Source organism: Colobus angolensis, unplaced genomic scaffold (assembly GCF_000951035.1).
Source record: "Colobus angolensis palliatus isolate OR3802 unplaced genomic scaffold, Cang.pa_1.0 Scaffold78, whole genome shotgun sequence".
Lineage (NCBI taxonomy): Eukaryota > Metazoa > Chordata > Mammalia > Primates > Cercopithecidae > Colobus > Colobus angolensis.
The window spans coordinates 2,367,777-2,391,310 of NW_012121598.1; the positions used below are offsets into that span (position 1 = coordinate 2,367,777).

Below are 23,534 nucleotides of genomic sequence, written 5' to 3' on the forward strand. Positions count from 1 at the left end.
GTCCTTTGTAGGGACATGGATGCAGCTGGAAACCATCATTCTCAGCAAACTATTACAAGAACAGAAAACCAAAACCAAACACTCATAGGTGGGAACTGAACAATGAGATCACTTGGACTCAGGAAGGGGACCATCACACACCAGGGCCTATTATGGGGAAGGGGGAGAGGGGAGGGATTGCACTGGGAGTTATACCGGATCTAAAGGACAAGTTGATGGGTGCTGACGAGTTGATGGGTGCAGCACACCAACATGGCACAAGTATACATATGTAACAAACCTGCACATTATGCACATGTACCCTAGAGCTTAAAGTATAATAATAATAATAATAATAAATAGAACTCCTACTTCCCAAATGTTTCCCATATTATTCTAAAGAGCAGACAGGGTTGAGAAACATGAAGACCTGGAAAGAATATGGGCTTCGTAGTCCAAGTCTTAGGTTCAAATCCTGTGTCCACTGACTGTCTCCATCATACTGAATGTAGAGCAGTGCATAAGAGCCTGGCTGGCTCTGTCACCGTTGCATTGTGTGATTCTAGAGCTCGCTGTATATCAGTTTCCCATATGGTAGATGGCTATAATACTAATACTTGCCTTATAGGGTAGTTGTGATGATTACAGAAGTTGTATGTGTAACATTTGAGTAATATGTGATCAAGGACTTAGTTCCTGTCTCATTGTAAATTCTATACAAGCAATTTGTATTATTGTTGTTGTTATCTACCCAACTAAACTTCAGTTACATCTTCTGTAAATGGGGTGGTAATTATCTTTAAAAATTATGTGAAGGTATAAAATGACATTTTAGAAGTCCTTAATATATCATAAATATTCAATAAATTTGAGCTTTTATTTGTATAACATGATTGTTATCAGTTTGGATCTCAGTAGTTGGAAAAAGCCTGTTCTATACATACAGTAATTGGTCATCCTAAAAGACAGGCACACAAGTTGTCTTACCATTCCCTGGTTGTCCATGTACCAGCTTTCTGCCATGAATTGTTTCTTTCAGAAAAAAAAATGTGTTGGTCAGCTTGTTGGCATTTTGCTACTGAATATAGGATTTCGGATCAAGTAGACTTATAGGTTTTTGGCTTGATCTCTGGACGAGGACCTCTGATACAGAATCTGGAGTTTAATCATAATCATATTACTGAGAATGGGTATATTATTTTACTTCCCTGGCTTTCAGGTTATTTTTAGGTAAAATGAAGGAACTGTAATGGAGCAATGATGAAGACTGAATACACTGGTGCAGTAAAGCACTTAGTACAGTACCTCTGGTTGCTTAGGAAATTTTATTTTCCTCCTTTCTTCATCTATAAAATCAAGATTTTTCATGAGATTTCCTTTTTAAGATCATTTCCAGCTTCAGCATTTAGTCTCAATATGATTTTATACATCATGCATCGGGATCTCCATGGAATTTTTGCATCTTGATATCTTATGTCACTAGAGGAATTTTAGTGCAACGAAACAGTACTCTAATGCTGTTGAATATTAACATTTATTTTCTTACAATTAGTTAAAATTAGATTGCCTTGACTATGCAGAAAAGGGCAAATATTTGAATCATGTACATAATGATTGGTATTTGCCAAAAATTCAAATTCATTGATTAGTCAAGGTCAAACAGTTTGAGATCATCCAAGGATCTAGAGAAATTAACCCCATTGTATGAATATATTTTCTTTGTAAATCCTACTGATGACTGTTTGGGGAAAATAGTGTATTAAAACATAAATATGGTTCAGAGAGAAGTCTTTTAAGCCAAAACATTCTAAAAGGTTTTGCTATAGTGTCCATCCAGACATTCTGAGAGGCAGGTTAGATGTGTCATCCTTGCTTAACCACTGAAGAAATTAAAACACCAAAAAGAATGAGAGCTTCATCTATTTCCTAGCAAGGAAGGAACCAAGCTGAGATTAGAAAGATTAGAATGCAAATAGCACTATTATCTAGACTTAAATAAAACAATGTGTAACCCAAAATGTGTATTTATAAAATATTTCTAGAGTTACATGACTCTATTGGAGTATATTTTCCCTCTTACTATTCAATATTCCATTTAACTCTAGGAGACACCGTAAGAACCACAGAGTGTTAAACTTGGGGCTTGGAAATCAGAGTCTGTCCCTGAATTTCACAAAGGAAACGACTGAAATCAAAAGAAGGCAAGGTACAGCTGTTCGCATTTTCAGGCCTGTGTGTAAGTGGTCACCACCTATGTGGTACAGAATGCGATATATTTTTGTTGTTGTTGTTGTTTAGTTTTTGGTTTTGTTTTTTAATTCTGGAAGCTTGATTTTGTTTGCCTGGAGCCACAGTAGGGTTTGTTCTCTTCATCTCCTCTTCCCCTTTCTCTCCCCTAGCTGATTTCCATGCATTCTGGTTTCAAATACATTCTAAGGCCAAGTACATTGAGGAGAAATAATGCATACATGACCCAGAGTGGAGCTTAACTTAGGTTGTCAAACCAACAGAGAGAGAGAGGAGAAAGAGAGGTAGGAAGTCACGGAGGGAGGGAAGAAGAAAATGATGGAAAAACAAAAACTTCTTAAAAATCAACCTGTGAAACAAAACACCGCTTGCCAAATATGTGTCTGGCTCCTGTGGACTTTCTAGTTCTGCCTGATTACACATTTCCCCAGTAGGTTCCTGAATCTAAAAGAATTTACCTAGCTGAATGTAGGGGCAGGTTGGATAGAAAAGTCTGTATAACACATGAATTTCCCTCCCTGTATTTCTGGCCCTTGTCCTTTGAGTTTCCTGGCAGAGTCAGGATTACCCAATCTGTACAAGCTTTGTGTAAAGGAAGGAACATGAGTCTGGAGTAAGGCAGTCAGGGGTGTGAATTCCAGTTTTGTTATTTAGGACTTGTGTGGCCTTGGACAAGTCCCTCTGGAATTTGAAACCCACCTTTAACATGGAATAAAGATAATTTCTTTTTTACAGTGTTCTGACTGTAACAGATAATCCATTATAATGCCCTTAATCAGGGGCTATCTCAGATTAGGTACTTCGTATTTACAAGGGATTACTATTAGTTGGTACAAAAGTAATAGTGGTTTTTCCCACTAAAAGTAGTGGCAAAAACCACAATTACTTTTCATATTTTTTTAAAAAAACATGCACTTGGCTATTTTGAGGTATCAACCCATTTTTGCCTGATTATCTTAAATTACTACCAGTAGTTGCTTTACCAAGGTTTTAAATGCAGAACAGCCACAGGATCCTCAAAGCTGAGCTGCTTAATCTGAATTTTCCTCCCAATTTTTCCTTTGTGTTCTGCATAATACTTTGTAGACCCGGGTCAGGCTCAATCAAGTAAAACTTCATTCTGATGACTTAGGGTTGGTATGCGATGAAGAAGGAGCCATAGGGCATATGCATATGTATGAAAACTTGGGGGTCAGGCTTGAAGTTTTGTTAAATCTGCAAAAAAACAGATATTGCGTTAAACTACAAACTAATGATAGTTTTCTCAGGGGTTTGAAGGAGAAAATGTTATTGGTATCCTTATGGTCAACTCTATGCAGGACTGGAAATATATCTCTTTTTAAATAATATTATTTCCAATTATAAAAACAACCCCTGATCATTATATAAAATCTGGAAATTTTAAACAGTAGAAGTGACTATCATTGACAGGAGAATACATTACATTTTAGTACAAAACTAGGTGAATATGCTATGCATAGTAGAGATGTATACCTACCATGTAAACATTTCTTAGAGAACTGAGGTTAATCCCTGTTATTAAACAGCTGTGGATCACAGGTTGTTTGAGGATGTACTAGCTCTATATTACATTCTTGAAACTTCACCATGTGTATGTTCAGCATCCTGAAAACACACACAACCACTTATATACATTCACAAAGCTCTACTGAGCACTATTGCTTTGTGGGCTGCCTGAGAAATTGGAATCTCCAAACCTGAGTGGGTTTGGAATTTGAGAAGCCAACCAGTAAGAAATACAATTTTAGTACAAAAGGTGGAAGAGGATTCGAAGTAGAAGAAATAGCAAACAGTAAAACCTAGACTAGGAAAGTCCATTGTTGCATACCTAGACTTCACTCTCAAAATCTCCTTGCATCTCATACCATCAACCCATGAAATGGTTATTTGTGTACCAGTATAACTTCTTACATCATCGTTATCTGTGTTAAATTTTAAGAGCCCAGGAGGCAAGAATTGGGGCAATTTGACTTTGTTTTTCATAATACCATGCAGAAATTGAAAAAAAAATGGCTTGTAATGATTTTATCGGGACCCAGCCCTTTGGGGAGTATTGATTTTAACTTGAATAGTTATGTGGTAGGAAGAAATGGAAGTTTTCATTAGGCAAATTCAAGTCAGTATTGTTTTGTTCGATATAAAACTGACAATAATAATTAGGATTTAAGACACACCAGGAAATAAGAAAAAGTGGCAGAAAGTGTTTTTACTGCTCTGTGTACAATGCCTTGACATGGAAAATGATTTTAAATGGCAGAGCCTAATAAAGCGGAGATCTCTGGTGTGTGAGTTTTAAGCTCTAGCAAATGGTGCTTTCTTGGGAAAAGAAAGCAATAGATATGTTGAGTGTTCTTGTTGAGTGCACTTGCCCAGTACTTGTAGAAGGACAGAATTTCATTCATCCGCTCATTCATTTATTTTTCATGAAAATGATTGTTGAGCACCTACCATGTTCTAGGCTGCATTCTACATGCTATGGATATAGCCATGGACAACATTTGACAACAGTCCTTGCATGGAGTTTACAATCTCAGTGGGGAAGGTAGAAAATAAACTAAATATATAATATGATAATCAGGTAGTGATAAGTGGTATAAATAGGCAGAGAAAAGGTTGGAGAGTATGTGGTTGTGCTAGTTTAGATAGCATATTTGAATGAAGGAGAGAGAAGAGTCAACAGTAACCTAAGGAAAATGAACCTTGGGGGCACTGACTGAACATTGGGAAGGGCCATAGGAAGAGCTGAGGAACTTCGTGCTCAGAATAAAAAGGTCACAGCATGGAAGAGTATGAGTGGCATGGACTTTAGAATCAGGTAGATCTGGATGTGAATCTTTTCCATTGAGCGAGAACTTTGTGATTTAGGCCAAATTAGTTAAACTCTCTGAGTCTCTGTTTCATCATCTGTGAAGAAGAGTATCTTTTCTTCAGGGTTGCTGAGGATTAATCATGCATCAAAATGTATAAGCTTAGTTTTCATTCTAATATCCTCAATCCATTTCTTGATTATAAGCATGTGTTATAAAGCACCTTACAGATATGATCTCATTTAATCCTCAGAACAATGTTGTGATAAATAGCACTATTACTCTCATTATACAGATGTATGAAAACTTAGGCACAGAGAAGTAAAGTTACTTGTCCAGGTTTGTACAGTTAAGTGATGGTGTCATGTTTAAATGCCCAAGAAACCTGACCCTGTCAGTAGTTCCAGTATCTGTTGTTGCCATCTTTATGTCCATCAGTACCCAATGTTTAGCTCCCACTTATAAAAGAGAACATGCAAAATTTAGTTTTCTGTTTCTGCAGTAATTCGCGTAGGATAATAGCCTCCAGCTCTATCCATGTTGCTGCAAAGGACATGATTTTGTTTTTTTAAATGGCTGTGTGGTGTTCCATGGTATATACATACCACATTTTCTTTATCCAATCCGATATGGATGGGCACCTAGGTTGATTCCATGTTTTTCTGAATGTGTATAGTGCTGCAATGAATATACAAGTGCATGTGTCTTTTTGTGGAGTAATTTATTTTTCTTTTGGTATATTCTCAATAATTGGGTTTCTGGGTCAAATGGTAGTTATGTCTTAACTTCTTTGAGAAATCTCCAAGCTGCTTTCTACAGTGGGCGAGCTAAATTACCTTCCCTCTAACAGCGTATAAGTGTTCCCTTTTCTCCATAGCCTTTTTAATAGTAGCCATACTGATGGGCTTTACTGTCCTCAGTTATGCAGTGAAGGCACTGGAAGAGATGGTCCCTCAACACCATCCATTCTTGTGTTCTCTGATCTATGGGCACAGTGAGGAAGAAGTAGGTGTTGTCTGAGAAGCAAGTCCGAACTCTCAGATGGGGCCAGAATTTAGTTGTTTGTGAATGTCAGCTTCTGGCTGCAGCACAGTATGATCTAGAGCATCTGGATATCTGTACTAGTAAGGAAGGTGTTCTGCTGTTATGTGTCCATTTTATTATTCACAATCTCTTTCATGAACCTGCCAATTTTCTGCATGCTAAACATGGAATATAGTTTGGTGTGGACAAATTGGTGATCTTTGTGATGCTTATTCTGAAATTTTGATCCTCTTGTTTTCAGAGATCTGTTTGTATCCTGAACATTAAATACAAAAAAGGTGAGAGAGGATTCTCAGCATAAGAAATTGCAAACACAGAGAGTAAATATCCATCAAGAAAAAAAATGTTTGTGTACAGATAGCAGTAGTGGAATGGTGTGAACGGAGAGGATAAGGACACAGGGACATCACAGAATAAAAACAAATCATAAACCTGCTTCGTGGGAATGGCAAAGTCATAAGACTCTGAAGCTTCTTTCAGGGGTCAGATGGTTTCTCACGACCTTTCCTCTGTCTTTCGGCTATATGCTCCTTTCTCAAGTATACATGAACTAATTTTAGCAACCTTTCAAAATACTTTAAAGAAACAAGACTGCCCTATTCTGGGTCCTAGCAGGGAACAAATTTACCCGAGACTGTTAAAATAAAAGATGTATAGTGAGTGACTACCACCAGAGGTGTTGGCTGCATTAAGTGAATAATCAAGGGATAGAGATGCTTCCAGAAACAAGCAATTAACCATGGGTGTCTCTAAGAGTGAAGGGGTGAAGAGAGAAAACATAGGGTTATTAGAGCCTGGTTGGAGCTGGATGCATGAAGGAGGAAGATTCAGCCAGTGGGAGCTAAAGCATGAGGGACACAAGTACAGCCTACAGTGCAGGGCCGAAGGAAGGAGGGATGGATCAGGGAAGAAATCCTCCTATTATCTTACATATTTGTAAACTAGAAATTCAACATAGTGATAGCCAAGGTGTCCAACAGGGTTGCATTCCTTTCTGATGATTCCAGAGAAGAATCCATTTCCTTGCTTTTCCAGCTTCTGGAAATTACTTATATTCCTTGACACTTGGTCCCTTCCTCCATTTTCGTAGCCAGTAATGCAATAGAGTTGAGTCTTCTAACCCTTCTCCCATCATTACATCTCTTTCTCTGACCACAGCTGGGAGATGTTGTCTACTTTTAAGATTTCATGTAAGTACCTTGGGTTCACCCAGATAATCTAGAATAATCTCTCTAACTCAATGTTCTTAACTCTAATCACATCTACAAAGTCGCTTTTGCCATTCTGAGAATCAGGGCATGGACATCTTTTGGGGGCCGTTATTCTGCCTACTATTGCAGTCTCCTTGTGAAGGGGTTTCCTTACAAGGCACATAGCAGGACAGAGAGGGAGAAAAGAGGTCTGAGTGTGTGGAGGTGGCCAAATGAAGAACAGCCAGCACAGAGGCAATCTGACATCTATTTCTCATCTCTAAAATGTACAAACAGGTTGAACTTAGTTAATTTTAATGTTATCAATCTATTGACTTTCATATTTATTCAGTTGTTACTTGACCACCTATTATATAACTAGACCTTTGCTAACTGCAAATAGAAAAACTACACTAGAAATACAAGACTCAGTCTTTAGTCTGAGAAGTGTATCATCTAACTAGGTCAAGGGCTGTTAGACCTGAAACGACTAATAAGAGATTGAGGCCTGAGGTATTGGAGGAATGAGGAGAAAAGGGAGATGAGAAAGTTCTGTGGGAATCATGGAAGGTATTTCATGCGGGTTATTTAAATTCAACTGAATCCTGAAACGTGATTAGGGTTTGGGTTGTCAGAAGGGAGAAAACATTCTGACAATCTAGAAAAAGAAAGCAAAAAATGCTGGAATGAAAATATGAATTTTGCATATATTGTGTCTCCTATATAGCAAAAGTTAAAAAAACAAACTGTCATCCATTAAATGGCAGTCATGCTCATCAAAATATATAGAAGCCTACAGAGTATCATTAAGTTTAAGAAAATATGATTTTACATGAATTACTTAGGAATTAGATTTAATATTCACTTCAGCTGACAGTGGAACTATAATAGTCATCACTGATAAACATACTCCTATTTGTTTTTTTATCTATCTATCTATCTATCTATGAATCTTCTATAAATCCATAAATACTGGGTTTTTTTCTTTGTCTCATTTGACAGTGCTTAATTCCTTCTAGTTCCCAAACTTCTAGTCTGTGTGCATGTGTGTCATATTTGATTCTAAATATATGAGAAGAAATAGTCTAACTCTAAAAATGCCTTCAGTCACTTTACCATTTGTGAGATTATCAGACCTTGTGGGGTCAACTAGTTTTTAATAACCCAGAATGTTTGCAGAGTGTAATGAGCTGGGAACTGTGTCAGACTTGAGGGTCATAAGGCAAGGGAAGGATTTTTAATCCCCTCCATTGACTATGGGATGTGGACCTCCTCACCTCAGGTTCAAATCTATAAAATACATAAAATAATGACAGAGTTAATATGAGAAGCAAGTGGTTCACAGTAATGACATTGCTCCAAAAAATTCAAAGTACCTTGTAAATACATGGTAGTCAGCCAGCTGAAGCATCATTACTTAAACATAGCCATAAACCCAGTAGAACCCAAAAATAGTTGTCAAAATATCAGCCCAATGAGAATCAGAGACAATTCATTCTTATTTATTCTTAAATCAAAAAAGATGCTCAGTTCCCCATATTCTAAGCTTTATCAACTTAGAAGCAAAAAAATTAAAAACTCTACAGGAAAGACAACAGCTATTATCCAAAAACGCATTGTATCTCGTTATCAGGAAACAAAGGAGAAAAACATTTATGAAGAAAACCCTCAAAAGCAATGAAAGACAGATGCCTGTGGGATTAGGAAATCCCACCATTTATGGTCATTCCCTGTTCTATAGAAAGCCCAGTTTACCCCAAAGTGCCCAGAAGGCATCACTGTTTATATGGGCTGGAATAATGAATATTTGTAGTGATTACGTTAAATTACACAGAATGGTTAAATTATGTTTGCTATGATTTGCCTAAGACAACAGAGGTATACCTAATACATTCTAGAGATATTAATTCTAAATGGTTAAAATTTTAATGACGTTGGGAGTCTTCTGAAGTTTTTTGGAAGACTTAGCTCTCAGATACTTAAGAGTTGTATTATATTATTCCATTGGTTTACAATGTAGAATGTCAGACATGACAACCATTCATGTGTCTGACTCCCTAATAATTACAGAGTTGAGTAAGAGATAACAGTAGCCTCCAATTCTGGGCATCCTGTCACTTCTCTTGGAGAATTTTGGCTTACTTTGGCTTTTAAAACTGGGGAACCTCAGTGTTATTACCAAAGTTGAGCAGCTTTATCACATGGATGCTTAATAATAATTACCAAGTTCTGAAACTTCAGTTAAATAAGTGGACTAGGCCGGGCGCAGTGGCTCATGCCTGTAATCCTAGCATTTTAGGAGGCTGAGGCGAGTGGATCACCTGAGGTCAGGGGTTCAAGACCAACCTGGTCAATATGATGAAACCTCATCTCTACTAAAAATACAAAAATTAGCCAGGCATGATGGTGCATGCCTGTAATCCCAGCTACTAGGGTGGCTGAGGCAGGAGAATCGCTTGAGCCCAGGAGGCAGAGGTTGCAGTGAGCCAAGATCATACCACTGCACTCCAGCCTGGGTGACAGAGTGAGACTCTGTCTCAAAAACAAAGAAACAAACAAACAAACAAAACCAGTGGACTAGCTGTGATCTAGGACCTTATAGTTGGCATGCCTCATGACAGTTCACCTGTATTACTTATAGTTCATTTGCACTCTTATTAAATATTCATGAGTGCCTAGTCTCTGCAGGGCTCCGTGTTAGGCCCTGGGGATACAAAAATGAATGGTGGGATAACCTGAAAACAAAATCATGGTTTTATTTTTCTGTGGGTTCCTCATCAGCTACCCCCCTACTTTCTACCCACCCCTCATGCTCCAAGAAGTTAAGGGAGATGGCAGTGTCCTGGGTTCTAGGCTTTCTCATGTTCTAAGAAAAGGTTCAAATGCTTGTGATTCAAGGAAGCACAGGGCTAGGCTGTGGACTAGGAGCCTAAATGTGCTAAATCTTTTCCCAGAAGGTGAAGGAATCAGAGAAAGGACGTGGGAAGAGGCAGCATAGAATAGATGGTGGCTAATCTTGAGAAACATGGTGAATAAAGGTCCTTAGCAAAAGGAAGCATGGGGAAAAAGATTCTGTGAGCAGGAGGGTTCTTGCCTTTTCTAGGACTATTTGAATTTGGTTAATAAGCCTCTCAGCTACAAGCTCAAAGGAGTGAAAACAGAGACCACTTCCCACATTTCCAGACAGTCTAATATCTTGAGATTATCAAACAATTCTGGGCCAGTGACAGTCTCAGATGGCAGACACCTAGTGAGGATTTGGAAGAAGATTTGATTTGAATTTAAAACACAAAATAAGATGGTATTTCATGTACCTCAGAGTCATGAAACAGACTCATATTCATTGCAAGTGACCAGGTCATGGATCCTGCTCTAAAGGAGCTTGTGGTCTACAAGGATCTTTTCTACAAAATAAAACTGATCATTCTGTCAGATTTTGACGGGCAGGTTTTCTAATGTTCACAATAATCCTGAGACACAGGAATGATTGTCTGTATTTTATAACTAAAGGAACATCCACTATGATATATCTGTTAATGGAAGTGGATACAAGGCACAGAAGTAGCACAGAACAAGACATGACACACTGGATAACCATGGACCAACCTAACTCTCTCTGGGATGTCTAAACATAGAGCATTAAAAGAGAGAGAGAGAGAGAGAGAGAGAAACAACCTTTAGCAAATCCTGAAAGAAAACACTTTTGAATGCTATTGTGGAGGAATGGCTCCATTATCTATATTTGTTTAAAAACTTTCTTTACATAATTTTTCAAACATTTTGGAAATTGTATAAAATGAGTGACAGCTCCTTTAAATATCAGTTGCTATCACTAGCCCTCAGTTTAACTGAATGTTGTCTTTAAGAAGTGAAAGGAGTAAACGGTTTCTGCTGTGACTGAAATGTCTGCTGTAGAAAGTGGAATGAACCACCCCAGATTGAGAGCTGAGGACCAGAGGGGACGAAGGTCACTGCATGAGGCTCTCTTCTGTCACATGCCAAGTGCTATTTGACACAGTTGTGGAAACTCTAGCATGAATAGTTGTTTTTGCCTTAGGAATTTTCCAGTTACATTTTCAAAAAGGTGGAAGGATGACATGCAGCGAATCCTTTATTTGATTTATAATGTGGAAAGATAAGATTTTAAATAATTAATGCATTAAAAGGTTTTGGCACCTTGCTTCACATTTGCTTTTTATTTTCCATCTTGAAGCATCAGATCAAAGCTACCTAAAATCTGTCTTTGAGAGAGCAGCTCCCAGAGGTACCGGATACAAAGGGATAGGTCAAAAGGTGCCAGAAACCCCCAATACAAGAAAAATTGCAAATAAAAGTAGTCAGAAGCCTTTCCTTTATGAAAAGCAGATTTCTAGTAAGATAGACTGTAACAGTTCAGTTCACAATTCTAGCCTCCTTCTGAATTGTAGGCATCCTTTCTACAATATTCCTGATATAAAGATTTTCCTGCCTCTGCTTGAACTTACCCTTTGTGAGGCAGATTCGTCATCAGGAAATCTGTCGCCATGTAAATTCTACTCATGACTCCTGTTTCTAGAGCATGGCGTATGATATCTACTCTAACTTCTATATGAAAGCCCTTAAATAATTTAAAGATGACTGTGATCCTTGTTCCCAAATACTTTAATTTAGGTTTCCTCAAACATGTCATATTGGCTCTTGTCTTCTGGATGTGCTACCATTTCCAATTTCCATCCTAAATCGTGTATAAGGGACTCAAGATCTCTGACTCGGTTAGTATAGTAGAATTATTGCTTATTTTGTTCTTTATTTTTATTTTCAAATTAATGACTATGATCTTTTAAATAACACATTATAAAAGTTCAAGTCATCCAAATAAATACAAAGAAAATAGCAACAACTCTACCTATAAAATATATCTCAGCAATGTCTACATATTTTCTTCTATATTTGTTATTATAGCTATTCTGATAGGTATGTAGTTATATTTTATTTTGGTTTAAATTTGCACTTCCCTGATTATTAAAGATATTGAACCTCTGTTCATGTGTTTATTAATATTTGCCATTTGTATATCCTCTTCAGTGAGTCTCTGTTCATATATTTTGTTCACTTTCTAATTGGATTTTTAAAAAAAATTAGTGTTGGGATTTCTTCATTTTAATTTTAATTTTGTTTATAATTGACATAATTGTATATGTTTATGCTGCATAGTATGATGTTTCAATACATGTGGACATTGTACAGTAAGCAAATCAGGGAAGTTAACATGTCTATCACCTCAGACCTATATCATCTCTTTGTGGTGATAACTTTCATGATTTACATTTCTAACTATCCTAAAATATACAACACACTGCTATGAGCTATACTCACCCTACTATGTAATAAAACATTAGAACTTCCTATCTAACTGTTACTTTGTATCCATTGACTTACCTCCTTTACTCCCCTCTCTCCACCCCTCCGCAGCCTTTAGTAACCACCACCCTACTCTCTAGTTCCATAAGATCGACTTTCCTAGATTCCTCATGTGTGTGAGATCATATGATTTTGGTCTTTCTGCATCTGAGTTATTTCACTTAACATTATGTCCTCTGGGTTTATCCATGTTATCACAAATGACAGGATTTCACACCCTTTTATAGCCGAATAGTGTCCCATTCTGTATATATGCCACATTTCCTTTATCCATTCATTCATTCATGGATACTTGTTGATTTCATCTCTTGGCTGTTGTGAATAGGGCTGCAGTAAACATAGGAATGCAGGTATCTTTTTGACACACTGATTTCAAATCCTTTGGATATATGTGTAGTAGTAGAATTACTGGGTTATATAGTACGTCTATTTTTAATTGTTTTTTAGGAATCTCCATACTGTTTTCCATAATGGCTGTACTAATCTACATTCCCACACCAACAGTCAAGGATTCCTCTTTCTCCACATCCTCACCAGCATCCATTATTCCCTGACTTTGTGATAATACCCATTCTAACTGGGGTGAGGTGATATTTCACTGTTTTGATTTGTACTTACCTAATGATTAGTGATGTTGAGAATTTTGTCATACACTTGTTAGCCATTTGTGTGTCTTCTTTGGGGAATATCTATTCTGATATTTTGACCATTTTTAGATTACATTATTTATATTTATTTGGATATATTTTTATTTATTTATATATTTTATTTAGATATATTTTTAGATAAACATTATTGAGTTTTTTGCTACTGAACTTTTTGAGGTCCTTATACATGCTGCATGTTAAACTCTGTTAGATGCATAGTTTGCAAATATTTTCTCCCATTTTGTAGGTTGTCTCTTTACTCTGTTTATTGTTTCCTTTGCTACGCAGAAGCTTTTTGGTTTTGATGTAATCCCATTTGTCTATTTTTGCTTTTGTTACCTGTGTTTTTGTGGTCCTATGCAAAACAATACTCACCCAAGGAAATGTCATGAAGCATTTCCCGAGTGTTTTCTTTCAGTAGTTTTATAGTTTCAAGTCTTACATTTAAATGTGTAATTGATTTTGTGTTGATTTTTGTATAAGGTGAGAAATAAGGGTCTAGTTTCCTCCTTCTGCATGTGGATATCCAGTTTTTCCAGCACCATTTATTGAAAAGACTGTCTTTCCCCAATGTATGTTCTTGGCACCTTTGTCAAAAATGATTCGGTGTGGATTTGTTTCTGAGTTCTCTATTCTATCCGGTTGGTCTGTATGTCTGATTTTTTATGCCAGTACTATGCTGTTTGGGTTACTGTTGTTTTCTAGTATATTCTGAAGTCAAGTAATATGATTCCTACAGCTTTTTTCTTTTGTTCAAGATTGCTTTGACTACCCAAGGTCTTTTGTTCTTCCATACGAATTTTAGGAGTGTTTTTTCCATATATGTAAAGAATGTCATTGATACTTTGACAGCAATTGCATTCGATCTGTACATCACTTTGGGTAGTATGGACATTTTAATGATATTAATTCTTTCAGACCTTGAACATTGAATATCTTTCTATTTCCTTGTGTCCTCTTCAATTTCTTCCTTCAGTGTTTAATAGTCTTCATTGTAGAGATCTTTGACTTCATGGTTAAATTGATTGCTAGATATTTATTTTTTTGGTAGCTTTTGGAATTACTTTTATTTCTTTTTGGGCTATTTCATTATTGGTGTTTAGTAATGCTGCTGATTTGTGTATGTTCATTTTGTATTCTACCACTTTTTGAATTCATTTATTAGTTGTAATAGCTTTTGGTGAAGTTTTTGAGATTATATATGTATATGATTGTGTTGTCTGAAAACAGGAACAATTTTACTTTCTCCTTTCCCATTTGGATGCCCTTTATTTCCTTCTCTTGCCTAATTGCTCTCGCTGGTACTTGTTGAATGAAAGCGGTAAGAGAGGACATCCTTATCTTGTTCTAGATCTTAAAGGAAAAGCTTTTAGCTTTTGCCTGTGCAGTATGATATTAGTTGTGTGTTTGTCATATGTGACCTTTATTGTGTTGAGGTATGTTCCTTCTATACCTAATTTGTTGAGTGTTTTTATCATGAAAGATGTAGAATTTTATTGAATGCTTTCTCTGCGTCTATTGAAGTGATCATATGGTTTTTGCTTTGATTCTGTTAATGTGATGTATCATGTTTGCTGATTTGCCCATTTTGAATTACCCTTGCATCCTTGGGATGAATCCAACTTGGCTATGGTGAATAATCTTTTTAATGTGCTGTTGGATTTGATTTGGTAGTATTTTGTTGAGAATTTTTATGTCTGTGTTCATCAGGGATATTGGCCTGTGGTTGTGTGTGTGTGTCCTTGTCTAGTTTTGGTACCAGTGTTATGCTGGCCTTGTAGAATGAGTTTTGAAGTACTCCCTCTTCTTGATCTCTTTGGAAAAGCTTAAGAAGAATTGGCATTAGTTCTTTAAGTGTTTGGTAGAACTCAGTAGAGATGTATCATCAGGTTCTTGGCTTCTATTTGATGGGAGAACCTTAATAACTGCTTCAATCTTGTCACTCATTATTGGTCTATTCAAGTTTTCGGTTTCTTTATGATTCAATCTTGGTAGGTTGTATGTGCCAGGGAACTTATCCATTTTTTTCTAGATTTTCCAATTTGTTGGTGTACACTTCATAATAGTCTCTTGTGATCATTGTATTACTGTGATGTCAGTTCTAATGTTTCCTTTTTCACCTCAAATTTTGTAAATTTGAGTCTTCTCTCTTTTTTTCTTAGTGTAGCTAGAAAATGTGTCGATTTTACTTATTTTTTTTAAAAAAACAACTCTTTGTTTCATTGATCTTTGTATTTTTTTAATCTCTATTTTGTTTATTTTTGCTTTGATCTTTGCTGTTTTTCTCCTTGTACTAATTTTGGGTTTAGCTTGTTCTTGTTTTTCTAGTTCCTTGAGACATAACATTAGGCTATTAGAGACCTTTCTACTTTTTTGATATAGGAGATTTCTTTATATATTTTGATACTAGTCATCGTATATGTGTATTGTAATTATTTTCTTCCAGTCTGTAGTTTGTCTTTTTATCCTCTCAATGTGATCTTTCACAGACAAAAAAAGTTTAAAAATTTTTATCAAAAGAGTTTTTAATTGTGTCAGTTTTTCTCTTTATGGATTATTCATTAAGTGTAAAGTATAAGAATTCTTTGAATAGCCCTAAATCTCAAAGTTTATATTGTGTTTTACATTCGTGTCTATACTCTATTTCAAGTTAATTTTTCTGTAAAGTTGAGGTTTAGATTGAGGTTCAAAATGAAACTGTTACCAATGGATATCCAGTTGCTCCAGAAGCCATATATTGAAAAGGCTGTCTTTGCTCTCTTGAATTGCTTTTTCACTGCTCTAAAATATGTGTGGAGCATTTTTTGTGTAGGTCTATTTCTGAGTTTCTTGGTCTATTCCATTAATCTATGTGTCTGTTTCTCTACTAACACCACAATCTCTTAATTATAGTAGCTATATAATAAACCTTAATATTGGGTAGAGTTATTCTTCTCACATTATTCTTCTCTGTCAAAATTGTTTTAGCTATTTTAGGACTGGGGTCTTACCACATAAATTTTAAAATAACTTTGTCTCTTACTAAAAGAAAAATTTCAAAAATGTACTGAGATTTTGATAGAAGTTACATTAAACCTATAGATCAACTTAGGGAGTATGGACATACTATGTTGAGCTTTCTAATCCATGAATATGGTATGCCTTTCAGTTTATTCATGTTCTCTTTCTTTTATAATCATTTTGTAATTTTCCACATACAGGTCTCATAGTAGTTTTGTTAAGTGTATTATTATGTACTACATGTTCTTTGGAGCAGTTACAATTTTTCAAAAATTACAGTTATCATGTGCACATTTTTAGTATATAGAAATTCTGTTGATTACTGTGTTGATCTTGTATTTTGTGACCTTACTGAAAGCATTTAATAATTCTAGGCCAGGTGCAGTGGCTCACACCTGTAATCTCAGCACTTTGGGAGGCCGAGGTGGGCAGATCATGAGGTCAGGAGTTCGAGACCAGCCTGACCAACATGGTGAAACCCTGTCTCTACTAAAAATACAAAAATTAGCTGGGCTTGGTGGTGCACGCCTATAATCCCAGCTACTAAGGAGGCTGAGTCAAGAGAATTGTTTGAACCCAGGAGGCAGAAGTTGTAGTGAGCTGAGGTTGTGCCATTGCACTCCAGCCTGGGTGACAGAGTGAGACTCTGTCTCAAAAAATAAAAATAAAATAAAAAATTCTAAAATATTGTGTATGTATTTATTTGAAGTTTCTATGTATTCCATCATGTCATTTGCAAATCAGAACAACATAATTGTCTTTCCAATCAATATGATTTAATATATATTTCTTACCTTATTATACTGTCTTGACCTTTTAGTATTATGTAGAATAACAGTGAGGAGAACAGAAATTCTTTTCTTTTTCTTTAGGTAGGAATTTCAATTATTGATTTGAAACTTTCCTCATATCTAATGTAAGTCTTTAGTGTTACCAGTTTCCCTCTCAGCACTGCTTAAGATACATATCACATATTTTGATGTGTTTTATTTTCATTTGAACTCAATTATATGTGTTTTCAGTAGACTTTTTCTTTGAACTATGGATTATTTAGAAGTGTGTTGTTTAGAGGTTTTCCTATTGTCTTTCTGTCATTGGTTTCTAGTTTGATTCCATTAAGTCTGGGTAACACAATTTGTATGATTTCAATTCTTTTAAATTTGTGAAATCTGTATGTGTGTGTGTGCGTGTGTGTTTTAGTATAGGATATGGGTCTGTCTTGGTAAATGTTACATGAGAACTTGGAGAAAAAAACCTATGTACTCTGCAGTTTGGAAGTGAATTGTTCTATGTACGTCAAGTAGATTCTGTTGGTTGATTGTGTTCTTCAGATCATCCGATTTTTCTGCTGAAGAAGAATGTTAATGTTCCCAATTATGATTGTAGATTTGTCTGTTTCTCCTTTCAGCTTATCAGTTTATGCTTAATGTATTTTGAGGTTCTGTTTTTTAGTGTATACACGTTTAGAATCATTTTATTTTTATTGATTAATCATTTGTCATTATATTTATCTCTAATAAATTTATTTCCTCTGTAGCCTACTTTATAGGATATTAATATAGCCACTTGAGCACTTTTGATTAATGTTTATATATCTTTTGCCATCTTTTTATTTTTGATTTGAAGTAGGTTTTCCATGCTTCAGTTAAGATGGGAAATTTTAAATATCAGAGCTTTCTTTGTTAGCAGCATATAGTTTTGCAATTTATTTAAATCTGCAATGACAATCTTTTTTTGATGGGTATGCTTAGACCACACATTAAAGATAATTATTAATATGTTAGAACCGAATATATTTGATGATTAGTTTTTATGTGTCAATTTGACTGAATTAAGAGATGCCCAGATAGGTGGGTAAAACATTATTTTTGGGTGTGTTTGTGAGGATGTTTCCAGAAAAGGCTAGCATTTGAATCAGCAGACCGAGTAAAGAAGATAAAGATAATACTAATCATGTGTACAGGCATCATCCAATCTGCTCAGGACTCAAATAGAACAAAAAGGCGGAGAAAGAGTGAATTCTGTCTCTCCCCTTGAGCTGGGACAGCCATCTTTTCATGCCCTCAGACATCAGATCTCCTGGATCTCAGTACTTTGGTCTCTAAGACTTATCGCAGTATTATTACATGCCCTACCCTCCCTAACCCCCTCTCCAGTTGCCTTTGGACTCTGACTGAATTGTGCCACCAAGTTTTCCTTGCCCTCCAGCTTGTAGACAGCAGATGGTGGGGTTTCTCTGCCTCCATAATTGTGTGATCTAATTTCCATAATAAATATCATACATATTTATTATCATATAAATACACTTGGCTCTGTTTCTCTGGGGAGTCCTGACTAATATATAGTTTTATATTTTTGATGTCATTTTATTCTTTGTATTCCGCTTGTTTCCTTTCATTCTTCCTCCGTTTTTCTTTAAGAATTTCATCTATATTTATTTAATGTTTTTGAGTGTATATTTTTGTAGAGTTTTTGTAGGGGTAGCCCCCTGGGTATTACAGTATACATATGTGATTTACTCTATGCATATGACCATTTTACCACTTCAAGTGAAGTGTAGGAAGCTTTCTTTGGTTTATGTCCTTATATCTTTCTCACTTTTAAATATCATTTTCTTGCATGTCAGATGAAGTTATAACTTTTCAGTCATCAAATCTGATTTACAAAAATAATAAAAGAAGGATAGTCCCCTGGATGTACCCATACTTCTGCTCTTCCCATTGTTCATTCTTCCTTCCCAATGCTCCAAGATTCTTTTATTTATGATTACCTTTTTGTTTAAAGAAGTTCTTTTAGCCGGTCTTTAAGGATATGTCTGCTCATGACAAATTGACAGATTTTTTACACTTCTTTAGTGTCTGAGGAGATCTTTGTTTCCTTTACTTTTCTGAAGGATAATTTTGCCAGATATAAAATTTAGAGTTAAGAGTACTTTTTTTTTTCCCCCCCCAGCACTTGAAAAATGTGGTGCCCCTTTCTTCTGGCCTCTCTGGTTTCTGATAAGAAATCCAACTCTCATTCAAATTGTTTTCACCCAATAGGTAGTGTGTCATTTCTCTGTGGCTGCTTTCAAAATTTGTTCTTCGTCTTAGAGTTTTCAGAAGTTTAATGATGATATTTCTTGGTATGTATTTCTCTGGATTTATCTTATTTGGTATTACCAGAGGCTTGAATCTGTACACTGGGTTTTTTACCCAAATTTGGAAAGTGTTCAACTGCAATATATGCAAATATTCTTTCAACTCCATTCTGATTCTCCTTTTGGTAGATATTGATGATATGAATGTTGGATTTTTTGTTATTGTCCCATAGGCCCCAAAGGCTGTGATTTTTTTTTTTTTTTGAGATGGAGTCTCACTCTGTTGCCCAGGCTGGAGTGCAGTGGCATGAGATCTCGGCTTACTGCAAGCTCTGCCTCCCAGGTTCACACCATTCTCCTGCCTCAGCCTCCCGAGTAGCTGGGACTACAGATGCCTGCTACCACACCCAGTTAATCTTTTTATTTTTAGTAGAGACGGAGTTTCACCGTGTTAGCCAGGATGGTCTTGATCTCCTGACCTCGTGATCCGCCCGCCTTGGCCTCCCAAAGTGCTGCGATTATGGGCATAAGTCACTGTGCCCGGCCGATTTTTTTTTCTTTTTTGTTTTTGAATAGTTTATTTTGTCTTTGTTGTTCAGATGGGGTAAATTGAGGAAATTATATCGATCTCTCAAGTTCATTGATTCTCTCCTGTCATCTTTATTGTGTTATTGAGCCCATTTAGCATGTTTTTTTTTTCCGTTTTGGTTATTGTATTTCTCAGTTCTATAATTTCTATTTGGTTCTTTTTATAAAACTTATCATTCTTTGCTGATATTTTCTGTATTTGTTTCAAGAGAGTTTATAATTGATTTTTAAAAAATATTATACCTTCAAAATCCTTCTCAGATAATTTCAATTTCTGGTTCATCTCATCTTGGTGCTGTGTCAGTGCTTGTCTTTTCTCATTCAAGTTGGAATTTTCCTGGTTCTTGGTATGGGGTAATTTTCTGTTGCATCCTGGACATTTTGTCTATTATATTAGAAAGTACTGCCTCTTATTTAAATTTTTATTTTAGCAAGTGGTCATCTTGTATAGGTTTAACATGCACGTTCTGGCCTATTTTGTGGGTTTTGGTTCCAATCATACCTTAATTTTCATGGTCTTTGTGATATTATTTAGGCGCTCTTGGTTTAGTTGGTGTACTACAGACCCACTGATCCATGCTAGTACTGCCTGAGGTGGTGGAAGTTCTTTCCCCATCAGCAATCCCAGTGTCTTCTAGAGTGGAAAAGAAGTCTCAAAGAGATTTATCTGATGAGATAGGATTTTTCTGCCTGTGTTGTTTATTCAGTCATTGTGATGTCTCTGTACAGGTTGGAGGGATCTCAGGCCAATGGGGCAAAAGAGGCTGCCGTGCTGAGCCACTTGAGGAAACGTCTGTCTTGCTTGTGTTCGTGATTGTCCTGGTATTTCTTACAGGGGAGAGATGGAATGGGGGAATTTAAAACGTGGGAGGGAAAAATAGTGCTTTCCTTGGATACTTATCAATAGCAGGACTCCTGACTGATCCCTCTTGCTACTGGTGCCAGTCTCATCTGGTGTTGTCAGAGGGACAATGAGCCTAACTGGCTACCTTTTATTGCAGTTTTGCATCAGAAAATACTGGGAGTGGTTAGGCTTTTTCTGTTGGGAGGAGGGACCTGAGGTACCATATTGCTTTGCTGTTCCTTCATTTCTGCTGTCTCAAACAATTTACCTTCTTATCATTTTTTAGAGTTATCCTTTGGTGGCCTCTGAATATTATTTCCAGGGTTTATAATTGTACACAGCAATGAGGAACAGGAAGAAATAAGTCTATGCCAGAAGTCCAGCTAGTGCTATTTTTAATTTGCTATGTGGCTTATTTTACTGAGTTTTGCCTTGTTTGTTCATTCATGTGTTTGATTATTTTTGTCTAGTGCTCCCCATTTTATTAATAACCTGAGATAGAAGGAACCACGTCTGTTTTGCTGTCTGTTGTACTGGTAGCACCTGTAACCTGACCTGCCAGGGTAGGTGAATATTACTAAAAATTATTTCATTTGCTTTCCTCTTGGTTTGTGCTTCTGATTTCCTTTGTAAATGCCTGGCTTTCTTTTAAAAAGTGCATTGTTTTCCTTTTCTTTAGAAACTATAATTTTTGAGGTATGTAGAATTTTTAGTATTTAAATGCATTTGGTCTCGGCTCTATTTTATTGGATTTTGCTTTTTAATGGCTTCATTGATATATACATTACCCATTTAAAGTGTATAATTTAATAATTTTAAGTGTATTGACAAATATGTCCAACCATAACCACAGTTGATTTGAAAACATTTTCATCACCTCCTAAAGGAAACCTTTACCCTTTAGCTATCACGTATTGACTTCCTTGTTTCCTCCTTCCCAGTTCTAAGAAACTAATGAATTCCTTTCTGTTTCTATGGATGTGCCTACTTTTTACATTTCATATAAATAGAATAATATAATAGTAGTGTTTTTTGACTATCTTCTTTCACTTAGCATAAAGTTTTTGAGGTTAATTCATGTTGTATGAATCAGTTCCTTTTTATGGCTGAATAATTTTTCATTACATGAATATACCATATTTTTCCTATTGTTTGTCTATTCATCAGGTGGTGTACATTTGAGTTGTTTTCACCATCTTGCTACTATGAATAATGATACTATAAACAATCTTATACAGAATCAGTGTACAAAAATCACTAACATTCCTATACACAAAAAACAGTCAAGCTGAGAACCAAATCAGATACGAACTCCCATTCACAAATGCCACAAAAGAATGAAATATCTAGGAATACAGCTATCTAGGGAGGTAAAAATCTCTACAAGGAGAACGACAAACCACTGCTCAAAGAAATCAGAGATGACACAAACAAATGGAAAAACATTTTATGCTCATGCGTAGGAAGAGTCAATATCATTAAAATGGCCATACTGCCCAAAGCAATCTATAGATTCAATGCTATGCCTATTAAACTATGTATTAGTCTGTTCTCACAATGCTATGAAGAAATACCTGAGATTGAGCTCTTTATAAAGAAAAGAGGTTTAATTGGCTCACAGTTTCATATGGCTGGGGAGGCCTCAGGAAATTTACAGTCATGGTGGAAGGCATATCTATCTTCACAGGGAGGCAGGAGAGAGAATGAGGGCTGAGCAAAGGGGGAAGCCCCTTACACAACCATCAGATCACATGAGAACTCACTCACTATCATGAGAATAGCATGGGGGAAACGGCCCTCATGATTCAGTTATCTCCACCTAGTCCCACTCTTGAAACATGGGGATTACTACAATTTAAGGTGAGATATGTATGCAGACACAGGGCCAAACTGTATCAAACTACCATTGGCATTCTTCACAGAACTAGAGAAAACTATTTTAAAATTCATGTGGAACCACAAAAGAGCCCTAATAGCCAAGGCAATCCTAAGCAAAAAGAACAAAGCTGGAAGCATCATGCTACCCAACTTCAAACTATGCTACAGAGCTATAGTAACCAAAACAGCATGGTATGGGTACAGAAACAGACAGATAGACAAATGGAAGAAAATAGAGAACTCAGAAATAAGGTCATACACCTACAACTATCTGATCTTTGAATAACCTGAGAAAAACAAGCAATGGGGAAAGGACTCCCTATTCAATAAATGGTGCCAGGATATCTGGCTAGCCTCATGCAGAAGATTAAAACTGGACCCCTTTTTTACATCATGTAGAAAAATCAACTCCAGGTGGATTAAAGATAAATGTAAAATCCAAAACTATAAAAACCCTGGAAGATAACCTAGGCAATAGCATTCAGGACATAGGGATTGGCAAAGATTTTATGATGAAGATGCCAAAAGCAGTTGCAACAAAAACAAAATTGACAAATGGATTCTAATTAAACTAAGCCTCTGCACAGCAAAAGAAACTATCAACAGTGTAAAGAGACAACCTACAGAATGGGAGGAAATGTTTGCAAACTATGCATCTGGCAAAGTCTAATATCCCACATCTGTAAGGAATTTAAACAAATTTACAAGAATAAAAAACATGACCCCATCAAAAAAGTGGGCAAAGGAAATGAAAAGACACTTTTCAAAAGAAGGTATACAGGAGGCCAACAGTCATCTGGAAAAAAGGCT

The 23,534-nt window shown here is 36.2% G+C and overlaps 1 protein-coding gene across 2 annotated transcripts in view; it reads left to right on the plus strand.

Moving 5' to 3' along the window:
- SEMA6D (sema domain, transmembrane domain (TM), and cytoplasmic domain, (semaphorin) 6D) overlaps positions 1-23,534 on the plus strand; it is a 585,902-nt gene that overhangs the window by 56,045 nt on the left and 506,323 nt on the right. The window contains exon 2 of one of the 2 annotated variants that reach the window (XM_011928553.1): positions 2,085-2,215. The exons of the other annotated variant lie outside the window; for it this stretch is intronic. The gene's annotated coding sequence lies outside the window, so the exon portion shown is untranslated. The remainder of the gene's footprint in view (positions 1-2,084; positions 2,216-23,534) is intronic. 2 annotated transcript variants of the gene reach the window in all.